Raw genomic sequence first — 13,725 nt, 5'->3', positions numbered from 1 at the left:
AATCAAGGTTATCCACGTGTTTTGAACACCGTACAAATGATTGTTACAACTTTCATTGCAGTAGCTTAAATTAAGAAAGTAGGTCAATAGGACACAATCAAGTTTATCCAAGCACAACATTGATTTTTGTTTTAAAAATGTGCACATGGTCTAAATATCATTGCTGAAGCTTAAAAAATAATGTATGTTCAAAGGTCACAATCTAGGTCATCAAAGCACAACATTGATGATTGTTTTCAAAACTGTACATCTGGTCTAAATTGCAATAACTTAAAAATGCAGTAGGCCAAAAGGTCACAGTCAAGGTCATCTGAGGACGACATATATATTTGTTTTCAAAACTGTACACATTATCCAAATTCCATTGATGTAGCTTTTAAAAAAAGTTTGTCAAAAGGTCTAGGTCTTCAACTGATAACATGTATATTTTGACCTCAGGGGCTCTATATGAATAATCTTGGTAGAGCACCACTAAACAATGTTTCACACCAAATGTTTTAATTCTAGGGCTTACCTTTTTTTGTCAAGAAGTGTTTTTTTCTTTCGGTTGCAAACAATAGAACCAAATTACTACGCTGCCATTTATTGAATGAAAATTTGAAAGGTCGAATGTGTTGGCAAAACAATTGCAGATAATCATTGGATATTAAAACTAATATTAAAAAATAATATCAAAACCTTGTGTCAATGTTATTTTATGGCCACATTCTCAATAAGTCTTGAAGTCAAATGAATTCTTTAATTACACTTTTGTGAAGTTTGCAAGTAATAGTTACAAATAATTTGACATTTAAAATATCTAGCTGGACAATAGTGGGAAATTCTTAGAGTTCCTGAGGTATAAACTTACATATTTCAGAGGAACACTTCAGATATTAATGTTGAGGAATTTCATACTTCTAGTTTCAAATCTTAAAAGGAAGCCCTGAAAGGATGACTATCATCACCTCTTCCACTTGAAATGACCCTTTGTCTTAATGACACTTGATTTTTAACACACGGGTTTCATTTCAAATGCATTGTCATTATATAAAAAATATGAACATTTGAGAACGTTTCATCTTGACATTTCCTACATGATAATGCCCTGACGTGTTCTCTATCCTGTAACTTATTTTGACATTACCTGGTACATAAAACATATTCTCAGTTGTATTTATGCTGACTGTAATTGTTACTTTTTTCCTTGTATCTATTTTCCCTAAGTTCGTAAATACATTAAATACATAGAACTAGAATATGCACATATTTTTACTTTGTATGTGGTTGCCTACTTGTATTTCATTATAAATAAATTGACTATGGATGGTTCCATACTTTGAAATACATTAAAATCTCAATAGTATGTTCTATGTTATTGATCTCGTAAAGTTGCATGCGCTTTCCTGTGTCATGCAGTTACTATCAAAATGCTCAAGATGAGCTATTGTGACCATTATATGTCTGCTGTGCGTAGTCTGTCGTCAATAAAATATAGCGATAAGGCTACGCATTCCATGTCAAGTGATCCCTTAGTAAGCTCCGACAAGAATGCAGAAACAGACGATAAGAATATCCAAAGTTAAATTGAATAAACGAATTTATTGTTGAAGAACAACTAGAATTTTTCACAATGGAAAGACTGTCTATTTTTAACTTCAAATTTAGGTTTAATAACAAAGTGTGCATTAATTTGTTTTAAGAAAAAACTTAAAAACTCATAGGGTTTCCCTGTTTTTACTATTTTCTCCGTAATGAATAATTCACTTTATACTATTTTAATGATTTATTATTACTCATTTCTTTCATGCTTTTTTATGAAATATGAAGTTTTATCAGTGAAATAACAACAGTGAAAATTTTCACTGCAAAATAATGAGAGAAAATATCAATTTTCAGAACAACTTTTAAAATCCATTGAAGTTACTTCCCGTTGATCAGAACAGAACACTTCACTTTTGAAACAGAAAATGTTTGCAAAATAAATATTTGAAATTTAAAGAAAGGTTACATAAGTTTAAATAAAGATCTATTTGGAAATTAACAACTTACCGTTTATTAGAGAAACGGTATTCCAGTTTTTTAAACGTTTTCTTGATCTTGAAGCCGAATGTTCGAACGTTTGCTTTCATACCAAACAAATTACAGACGAAAACAACTGTTCGAACATTAATATAATGATTTATCATCGTTCAAAAGTATTTTGAACTGTTTGTCGTTGTAATACGTAATACGAACTTCCCGGAAATTCACACAACGATTTACAGATTTACTGATATTTTTTACCCGACCCACGCCTCAAAATATGTCAACAAACTAGCGTGGTCCTCATCATTACCTTGAAAACGACCTGTCTTCAAGCAAAACAGACTGGTCTCTGACAGTAAGATGACTGAATATCCTTGTATCATGAAATACACTCTAAAACTAAGAAAAATGTTTAAAATCCAATGATTATTCGCATTTGTTTTGCTAACACATATATGTATCTATATATATCTATCTACTTTTTGGAACATATGCGCACTTATAAAACTTTTTTGATTACTGTCCATAAAAGCTTTGCACTAAAAACGTGCGAATAATAATTTATTAGAATGAATAGCAGAGAACTTTTTCTCAACAAACCGGAAATAGAAAAGTTGACAGCTATTATTTTGCGTGAGGGGCGCCCCACGGGTAATGGCGTAAATAACACCCTTTTCAAAAAAGGGGGTAATTAAGAAATATATTAAAAAAACTAATAAAACTCCTAAAATAAGCATAAAAGAAACAGAAAATTTGTTTATTTCAGTGTAAGATCGTATTTTATTTCACTCGTGATCATAGAAAAAACTATGAAATAAAATACGATCTTACACTGAAATAAACAAATATCCTCTATTTCCTCTTCAGAATTGGTAAGAAATTTAATTTTCACTGTTTTCATATAAATCTTCATCATAATAAATACACAATGACAAATTATCATGACTTGCTAGAAATATTGCTAGTTAAGCAAGTATTCTTGCCAACGAATTTGTTTACAAACATGTGAAGTGATATAATAAATTACGGGGTTAATAGGTGACCCGATATGGGGTTAATAGGTGACCCGATATGGGATATATGGGGCAAGGAAACTATATGTTTTCCTTTCTATGTAATCCCTGAAAAATATTGGGTCACCGCGTGACCAGTCCTGGACCAATGGCTTTGCGTCATTTATGTTAGAGGCGTTATATATATTTTGACCAATAGAAATAGAGCAATTTTATATTAATATTACATATGTGTATTTAGGACAGAAAAATATGTGACGGATATATTTAACCGAAAGTAAGGTATACAAGTAATAGATAATATAAAATACATTCTTAATGACAAGACATTATTAAGAATGGGCGGAGTGAGCGTAGCGAATGAGCCCATTCTCAATCATTAAGATTATTTCTTCAGGTCATGAAGTCTGACTTAGAATACAACCTTATTGGCTGAATCATTGTCAACGTAAACTAAGTCGCAGGGATTGTGCATCAGATAAGTGAAAGTAGGCTGACGTTAAAACAACCAAAATCTGACGCAGGGATTGTGCATCAGTTGAGTGACAGAAGGCTGACGTTAAAACAACCGCGAAAGTTGAAATTGTAAATAATTAAGTCTGGCTCTAAATTTATGCCTATCTGCAATTTAAAATGTAGGACTATTCTAAATATAAAAAAAAATGTAAAAAAAGAGTGTTTTGAAATTTCCAAAAATACCAAAATTGTATTAAGAATTTTGAATACCGTCGGCCGATGGTCTTGACGGTAAATAAGGACTTGGTCCGACTCAAATTATGAATGGTTCGGTCTGTTTGACAAACAGTCGTCAGATGTAATAAAATAATGAAGATGTAATGTTCGTCAAATATTAACACGCTTACAATTGAGATAAATGGATTTCTTTTTAAAAATAAAACCTCATTTTTCTCAATAATTTTGTCAAACACCTATTTGTTTACTGTCCCCATGTCATATTCGATATTTACCGGTTCAGTCGATTACAAGGGCCCTTACCTGCGCACCAAAGTGGCGCGGTTTGGCCAAGATCGCGTACTTAGGCTCCCCATATAATAGGTTTTTAAAACCGGTTTGAACCTGTTTGAAAGCGTGGTTCACTCGAGGGTCATCCACACTCGAAGAAACCCAAACCGGTTTGAGCTCGGGGGCGTACAAGTGCGTACCAAAAAGCTCTACTTTGGGCTCAAACGCGTAATTTTGGTACCCCGTGTAATCGATTTTTGTAATCGATTTGAATCGATTAAAAGCTCTGCTTTGGTGCACTCGAGGGCCATCAACTATCGAAAACAAAACCGGTGTAAACCGGTTCAGTCGATTACAAGGGCCCTTAAGTGCGCACCAAAGTGGCGCGTTTTAGCCAAGTTCGCGTACTTAGGCTCCCCATGAAATCTGTTTTGGAAACCGGTTTGAACCGGTTTAAAAGCGTGGCTAGTTTTACGAGTGAGTTTTCATGTTCATTTAGTTAGACACCAAGACTATCCCTGATTTTGATTATTTGCCAACTATCAACGGAAAGGAAGAAAATAATCGGTTGAACGTTCCCTATTGCAACCATTATTGTTACTTATTATTGATAATTTTAAAAATATCTGTTGAGTATTTTTTTTCTAATAAAGATGTTTTAAATATGAGTACATGTAAATGATAGGTTTTTTTTATTTACTGATTAAGCAATTGAACAGGTCAAATATTTCAGAGAAATCTACAAAAGCATCTGCAGTGGTGACAGCGGCTCCGATTGCAAGCTTGCTGGTCGTGATTCTAGCTGTGACTGCATGCTTCTTCGAGTAGAGGATACAACTACAGGAAGCTGAAAACTAAACAAATACAAACACAAGAGTTAGTGACAGAGGTATGACATGTCTGCAAACGTTTGCATCAGAAAAACGATAGTTACTGCAATTTATGAACACAAAACATAACAAACAGTGAGCCAATATTTACACTGAAGGCGCATCAAAAACCAACTTTCCATAAAACAAAGCCTACAAGGACGATCCAAAATATACCGCTGAGCTCATACAATACACACTTCTAGGGGAAACTACAACATTCGCTCTATTAGATCACTAGAACTTAAGGTGAGACATAAATTGTTTACAAAGAGGTCATTTTTTCGTTGTGTAGTTTTTATTTTGTAGATCGACTCGTATCGTTTAATTATGCATATTTCTGAGGATATGTGCTTGTAATAACAAGTGTGGACATACCACGTGGTTTGTGACGTCAGATTTTGTTATAACGTGAAGCAAAATACTGCTCGATTCGGAAATGATTATCGCTGTAAGTTTGTTATTTTAATATCAATCTTTATAAAACCTAGCGGAGGCTTAGCGGAAAAATTTACACTATATTCGGTTACTGAGCGATATGTTGAGCATTTTTTTCGAAAATCGTGGGAAAATGCTGATAATGTACAAAATATTGTTTGTTATAACGAAAAGCAAATTACGTTTCTGGTCCTATATTCATACCTACAAATGAGGCACACACTACATATATATATTAAATGTGGTTTTTTTGTTATGACAAAAAGCAAAAACTATTTGGCTATAACGAAAAGCAGTTTTTTGAAGAACAATTGCCGACCTCCCTCCTTGCCATGAGTCCAATTAAAACCCATTTTGCAATATCAGTTTACATAGACAGTAGGTATGAGCATCGGTTATGTTTTACAGCAATTAAAATACATATATATGACAACTAAATGTCACCATGATGCTGCTTAGTATGTCACTCAATCTATCTATCAGGAAACTTCATGATTCCAACAACACGTTGCATGTTCTTCATAATCATGTCTGGTATGTTTTGACAAAAATAGAGTTTATGCGTCGTCGGTAGGTTTGAAGTTCGCCAATTCACAATTATTGTGTTTCAATTAAAAACCTTAAAACAATTTAATGTAACTTAAACAAACGTTCATTGAAGTAAACGTTGCCAAATCGTCATTGTTTTCATTATCAAATTTGATTAAATTCATATTGATACACATTATGTTAAAGTCGATACTTCAGGTATAAACCTAGATGTCGAACAACTGAAGCATAACCATGTTTATCGGCACAATAAAGAGGGTCAATGATTTAATCAAACAAAATGAGGTCGGCAATTGTTCCTCCAAAAACTGCTTTTCGTTATAACCAAATAGTTTTTGCTTTTCGTCATAACATAAAAAACATTGAATATTTCTATGTAGATAGATAGATAGATTCTTTTATTCCTCCAACAATGGAGAGCATTACATATTTATAACATACTATACATGAATATACAGTTGATATATAATCATAACATAGAAAAGAATAGGAAAATGATATGCATGGCATCAATTTCAGGGTACACAACAATACAAAGAATGGGAAATAAATGACATGTCCCTACATTACACATCGTCCTGCATTTTTGATAGAGTTATGGCAATGATATAAAATGAATGCTATTTATGCCTAGTAGTATCGTTCGAACGACAAAATAACAAAACATGTTCTGAAATGAAATACGTTTGATCAGAACATAGTGTGCACTTAGAAACGTAGGGTCTACTGAAAATTTTACTTAGAGCTAGAGCCACCGTCCTGCAATATTTTAGTTGCTCGCGATATATTTGACTGAACCTCCATATAATACATGGTGATATTTCATTAATTATAGACAGAAAACCACGCAAACTGTCTTCACTCAATAGCCTTGATTGAATTCTGCGTTAGCAACTTCGTAGATAGATTTCTTAACTAGGTTTTTCAACGTACACATTTCTGGAAACGTGCCATTTTCTAGACTGGTTGGCATAAACCAAAAAATTGTATTTGCATAATATTTTGTATATGTCGGGAAAAAATCCTGTTATATGACTTGGATTCTCGAGGAATTCAAGAAGTCTGTATATGAATATTCGTTTAACGGTTTTCGCGGGGTCCAGTTTGCAAAGTTGTCAGAAGAACAAAAGATTTCTTTTGTCTATTATGTAGTTAATAGATAAAATACCGGTAGAGCCTAGTGCTACGTCTGATCTCCATGCGCGTGAAAATCCTTGAATCGACTTAATACATTGTTTATGGACACGATTAAGGGAGTTTAATTGTGTTACTGAAATATTGTACCAAACCTCGCAACTGTATAAAGCCTTTGGAAGTACTATCGTTTCGTACAAATGTTTCATGCTTAGGGGGTGAGACTTTGGTCATCTGATGCCCCACAATCTGTAAGACCGAAATACGTTTTTCTTAATTTACTGCATGCATCTTCTATACTCTTATTTAAGTTCATATATTTGTCGTATAGTACCCCGAGATGCACGTAACTGACTGTTTCTTCTACACAGTCTCTTCCTAAACACCACGATCGTTCACAACGTGTGAACATCGACTTTGATTCGTTAAATACAACTACTTTTGTTTTACTAGCATTATACTGATATCGTCCTTTGATTGAATTAGAATAACAAATGTTCATTAGTTCGCTCAGACCATTTTTGCTAAGCGAGAGTAGTACCATGTCGTCGGCGTGCGTTGGACAACCTACACTGGCGTCAAATATAGTCAACGAGTGCCTTGATTTCTCAATTGTGTGCATAATATTATTAATGTAGAGGAGATACAAAAATGGACTCCAGCACTGGCCCTGTCTCGTTCCTTGTTGTAAAGGGAACCATTTGGATACCCATCCTTGTGTTCGTACGCAACTATAAACGTTTTCGAACATATAAATGCAAACTTTTAACAAATATGGGTTAACACCGGCATCGTATAACTTTGTAAGCAGAATTGTAAAATTAACATTATCAAAGGCCTGACGAACATCAAGTGAGCATGTATACAGCTTACTACTGTTTTCCCTTGTGAAATATATGCTTTCACGAACAAGAAATGACGTCATAATACAACTAAAATGTTTTTGAAAGCCACCTTGGAGGTTATTGCACGTAAGCCAGTCTTCACCTTTCATGTCAAATAGAATTACCTTTTCATAAAGTTTCAGTACTGTAGAGCACAATGATATAGCACGATAGCTATTCGGATCGCTTTTCTTTTTGTTCCCGCCTTTGTATAAAGTCGTGATAATGCCTCTTTTCATGCCAATAGGGAAATGAGCAAATTTTGTAATATTGTAAAACAATCGTAATAATAACAGAATTGTTTTTTGTCCGCCGTATATTAAGTGTTCATAATTATACTCCCAAAAACGAAGTTTGAGGGGGTATATAGGAGTGAGCTTGTCTGTCTGTCGGTCGGTCGGTCTGTCGGTCGGTCTGTCGGTCGGTCGGTCGGTCGGTCGGTCGGTCGGTCGGTCGGTCGGTTTTCATGGTTTCCGGACGATAACTCATGAAAGGCTAGACAGATTTGAAAAAAACATCAGAAGATACAGGTCAAGTTCGATATTGGGGCTGGTGGGGCCAAGGTCAAGGTCACTGTTACTAAAAATAGAAAAACGGTTTCCGGACGATAACTCATGAAAGGCTAGACAGATTTGAACAATTTTTGGTACACAGGAGTAACATCAGAAGATACAGGTCAAGTTCGATATTGGGGCTGGTGGGGCCAAGGTCAAGGTCACTGTTACTAAAAATAGAAAAACGGTTTCCGGACGATAACTCATGAAAGGCTAGACAGATTTGAACAATTTTTGGTACACAGGTATAATATCAGAAGATACAGGTCAAGTTCGATATTGGGGCTGGTGGGGCCAAGATCAAGGTCACTGTTACTAAAAATAGAAAAACGGTTTCCGGACGATAAATCATGAAAGGCTAGACAGATTTGAACAATTTTTGGTACACAGGTGTAACATCAGAAGATACAGGTCAAGTTCGATATTGGGGCTGGTGGGGCCAAGGTCAAGGTCACTGTTACTAAAAATAGAAAAACGGTTTCCGGACGATAACTCATGAAAGGCTTGACAGATTTGACAATCTTTGGTACACAGGTGTAACATCAGAAGATACAGGTCAAGTTCGATATTGGGGCTGGTGGGGCCAAGGTCAAGGTCACTGTTACTAAAAATAGAAAAACGGTTTCCGGACGATAACTCATGAAAGGCTAGACAGATTTGAACAATTTTTGGTACACAGGAGTAACATCAGAAGATACAGGTCAAGTTCGATATTGGGGCTGGTGGGGCCAAGGTCAAGGTCACTATTACTAAAAATAGAAAAACGGTTTCCGGACGATAAATCATGAAAGGCTAGACAGATTTAAACAATTTTTGGTACACAGGTGTAACATCAGAAGATACAGGTCAAGTTCGATATTGGGGCTGGTGGGGCCAAGGTCAAGGTCACTGTTACTAAAAATAGAAAAACGGTTTCCGGACGATAACTCATGAAAGGCTAGACAGATTTGAACAATTTTTGGTACACAGGTGTAACATCAGAAGATACAGTTTGGTACACAGGTGTAACATCAGAAGATATAGGTCAAGTTCGATATTGGGGCTGGTGGGGCCAAGGTCAAGGTCACTGTAACTGAAAATAGAAAAACGGTTTCCGGACGATAACTCATGAAAGGCTTGACAGATTTGAACAATTTTTGGTACACAGGTGTAACATCAGAAGATACAGGTCAAGTTCGATATTGGGGCTGGTTGGGCCAAAGTCAAGGTCACTGTTATTAAAAATAGAAAAACGGCTTCCGGGCGATAAATCATGAAAGGCTTGACAGATTTGAACAATTTTTGGTGCACATGTGTAACATCAGAAGATACAGGTCAAGTTCGATATTGGGGCTGGTGGGGCCAAGGTCAAGGTCACTGTTACTAAAAATAGAAAAACGGTTTCCGGACGATAACTCATGAAAGGCTAGACAGATTTGAACAATTTTTGGTACACAGGTGTAACATCAGAAGATACAGGTCAAGTTCGATATTGGGGCTCGTGGGGCCACTGTCAAGGTCACTGTTACTAAAAATAGAAAAACGGTTTCCGGACGATAACTCGTGAAAGGCTAGTTTTTCTTGTCAGCAGTCAACTTCTAAATTACTCAACAGATTTAAATAACACAATACATGCATGATAAAAGAAGATGCAGTGTGCAGTAACCTTGGAGTTATGGCCTCTTTTCAAAGGAATTGTTTGCCATTCCTGTGTCCAGGCGGCATTTGGGGGTATTCGACACTCCTGTGACAGCTCTAGTTAATTTTGTCATAGCCACTTGCTTCTCCTTTTTTGCAAGTTTTCAAACATTGTAAAATTACTTTTTCTGTTAGATGGAAGTCAACATAATTTCCTACTGGCAGATTAGATTTGATGATGTTCAACCTTTATTCACATGTTAAAAGGTGTTCATCATCAAAGCTCGGATCAATGTCAGTTTTGTATAGATCAGAAAAATGTTCTTTCCAACCATTGTTTATATCTTGAGAATTATTACATCTACGGTCGCCAAATGTCATTTCAAACACTTTTTGGTTTGTCGCTGACTTGCGACGTTTGTTAATTAAGCGCCAAAACTCATTATTGTCAATTTCAGCAGCTTGATCAATCTCTGCTTCTAGTTTTTCAATATAACCTTGCGCGCGTTCTCTATGTTTTCTTCTAAACAGTGCCTTTGCATTTTTGTATTCGACGTACGTATGTGTGTGCCTCATTTGTAGGTATGAATATATCCTGGGGATAGAATAAGCATTCCGAGACTTCCGTTTTAAGGCAAAAATGGTGAATATATATATAAACAATTTTTGGACCAGAAACATAATTTGCTTTTCGTTATAACAAACAATATTTTGTACATTACCAGCATTTGCCCATAATTTTTGAAAAAAAAACTAAAACTTGCTCAACATATCGCTCAGTAACCGAGTATAGTGTACAATTTTCCGCTTAGCCTCCGCTAAGTTTTATAAAAAAAAAATGATATGAAAATAACAAACTTACAGCGATAATCATTTCCGAATCGAGAGGTATTTCGCTTCACGTTATAACAAAATCTGACGTCACAAACCACGTGGTATGTCCACACTGATAACTGTGTATGTATGTAATATTGTGAGAGTAGAAACGAGTAGAAAATACGCCCGAAGAGATTCCAGTCATGGAAGACTATTTCATTACATGTTTTTGTGTCTATATTTTCAACCTACGGGATGCTTCTTCAAAAAGGAATTAGTTTAGGTAATGTTGCTGTTGTGTTTTGCTGCATTGTGGGTGATTGTAGTTTCAAAAATTGAACACGTTGATACAATAAGACTACCAAATAGAGATACTTATGACCAAGCATTTGGTAAACGTTCGACTTGTAAAACCCGTAGTAAAGACATACTAGTTTAGATCTACATACAAGAAATATGCTTTTAAGTGTGTTTTCTAGATCTTGAAACAAATACATTTGTAACAGCTATCATTTGTTTAAATGTGTTTAAATATCAAGAATATATAATGACAGTCTCGTTTGAATGCATTACTTCATTTGAAAAGAATCTAAAACAACCACCACAATAAGTCTCTAGGTCAACAGAAGCGACTATAATTTGGCTTCACAAACATTACACATATACAGCTTTTTTCTAAAGAAACTATCAAATCCTTTTTATTGCGATTTAACGTAAGTTGAATAATAATATTTTTAGTCCATTTTATAGTTCAGAAAAAATCAGCTACATTTTATTCGTAAAACCTATTTTAACACCTGTTTTTCAATTCTCCTTATATTACAGTTTCTGAGACTGCCTCGGAATGCATCAAATGTGGTAGGTAATAGATTATTTGGACAGTCTGTATGCTTATTATGTATTTTAGGAACCAACGTTTATGTTGAAAAGAATTATGTTCATGCAAATGTTAACACAATGGGCTTAAATGTTTTAAACGTGATCTCGCTTGATATGTTTTAAGCAAAAATATTTTTTAATTGGATACATCAAAGACTAAAACTATGGTGTTTCGTAAATCAGAATGACCTATAATGGGCACAATGGCAAAAGTAGTCGATAATTTTAACTATTTAAGGACTGTGAGTAGTTATGCTGGACATTTTACAATGGACCATTTAGGGTATTTGCCACTTTTTTATATAGAAATGGAACTAATACGACTTAAAGCCTTATCTAGTGTGTCAATGTTTGATGCCTTTGTCGGTTGAACATTATAGTGTACATATGAAACATCGGGCTTTACTTAGTCCAAAGAAGTAGAACGTATACATTAAATTTTTGCAAACGATTGTTACATGTAAGAATAAAACACGTGCCACGCTGCAGTATATGGAGAACTAGGCAACTATCCTTTATATATCAACGTTATATACGTTAGAATTGGGCTTTTGATGACTGTAATAAAGAATATAAAATTTGTTTTTTTTAATGTTCAAAAAATGTTAAATGATTTTGGTTTTGCATATTATCTAAATACTGTATATGTTCATGTATAATAACATTTACGTTTAAACAAGAATGGTATGGATGTATTAGTAATTGTTCTGATTTGGATATGTATAGAATTTTTATAAAACTCCATCGATTATGAAACACGTTTAGATTTAGTACGAAAGAGTTTACGTTTATACTCTCTAAACATTGAGTTTTAAGAATACCTACCAGACTTTATACACTTAATAATATACCACGTAACGAACGTTATTTTTTATGTTGTGAGTAGGGACATAGAGGATAGTAGTTGTCAATAAGTCAACTGTCAATTACGTACAACTTACAGCAAACGATTTTACTATGTTCATATATCTGTATTTAAATTCCACCATCATGTGATAAGAAGGAAGTTATGAAAGTTTGTAAATATATCAAAGAAGCGTTTGTACAGGCAGCTTAATTATTAATAAAACAACTAAGTAAAGTAGTAATGATGATATCTCCCACTGCCGATGTTAAAAAGTAATACTAAAAACATATTGCTTTAGAACTTGATTTTCATGTTAATAAGTTCATTGCTAATTGTAAAAATGAAAATAAACATATTTCTACAAAAGGGTCTGTCCTTGTTTTTTAAAACATTTGTTAGTTAGTTAGGACATTTGACAACATAACATTGAGTGTTATGTTTGAACAAATCAGTTTCACAAATGTTCTAAAATCTGGCTTTGGATGTAAAAATCTTACAATGTCAGTTGCGAGATCCAGAAATATTCTTTTCCGAATGTTCTCGAAAGTATGTGAATCATTAAGGAGAAGTTTAAAACATAAAATGATTCCACCATACGTTATTGCTGTGTTTCATTTGGGTGCTTCAATTTTCTTACTTAATCAATTGAAATGATTATCATTATTTTGGTGTCAAAATGGCTCTTAATTCATAGTATTAAGGTATTATACCTTTGTCTTTAAGTAGAGAAATAGTCAGTTACGTTTACGAAACGCATTTACTAGTGTGTACCAAAAGCATATATTGTATGTATTCAAACTTTTAACTAGATAAAAAAGCTGGGCAAGCTAATACATACTTGAAGCAGTTGATCCTGACAAGCATACAAATTAAAATGTCTAAAAAAAAAGAACTCCGCCGAAAAAACAGGCAAAGATACAGACTACAACGATTTTAAATAAAGGGACATCCACCATCTGTTTATAAATAGTAAGATGTAAACAAAAATGGGAAAATCTGTTAAATATATCCCTTCCGTGGACAAAAGGGTAGAGTTGTCTATACAAATCAAAAGTGTCATTAAAAAGCAAACGAATTGCGATTCAAAATATTACACCAAACGATTTTTATTCAGCAAAAACCTAGCAAATAAATAATTCAGATGGACTATGAAAA

Source organism: Mya arenaria, chromosome 6 (assembly GCF_026914265.1).
Source record: "Mya arenaria isolate MELC-2E11 chromosome 6, ASM2691426v1".
Taxonomy (NCBI): Eukaryota; Metazoa; Mollusca; class Bivalvia; order Myida; family Myidae; genus Mya; species Mya arenaria.
Note: the sequence above shows the minus strand (reverse complement) of the source record.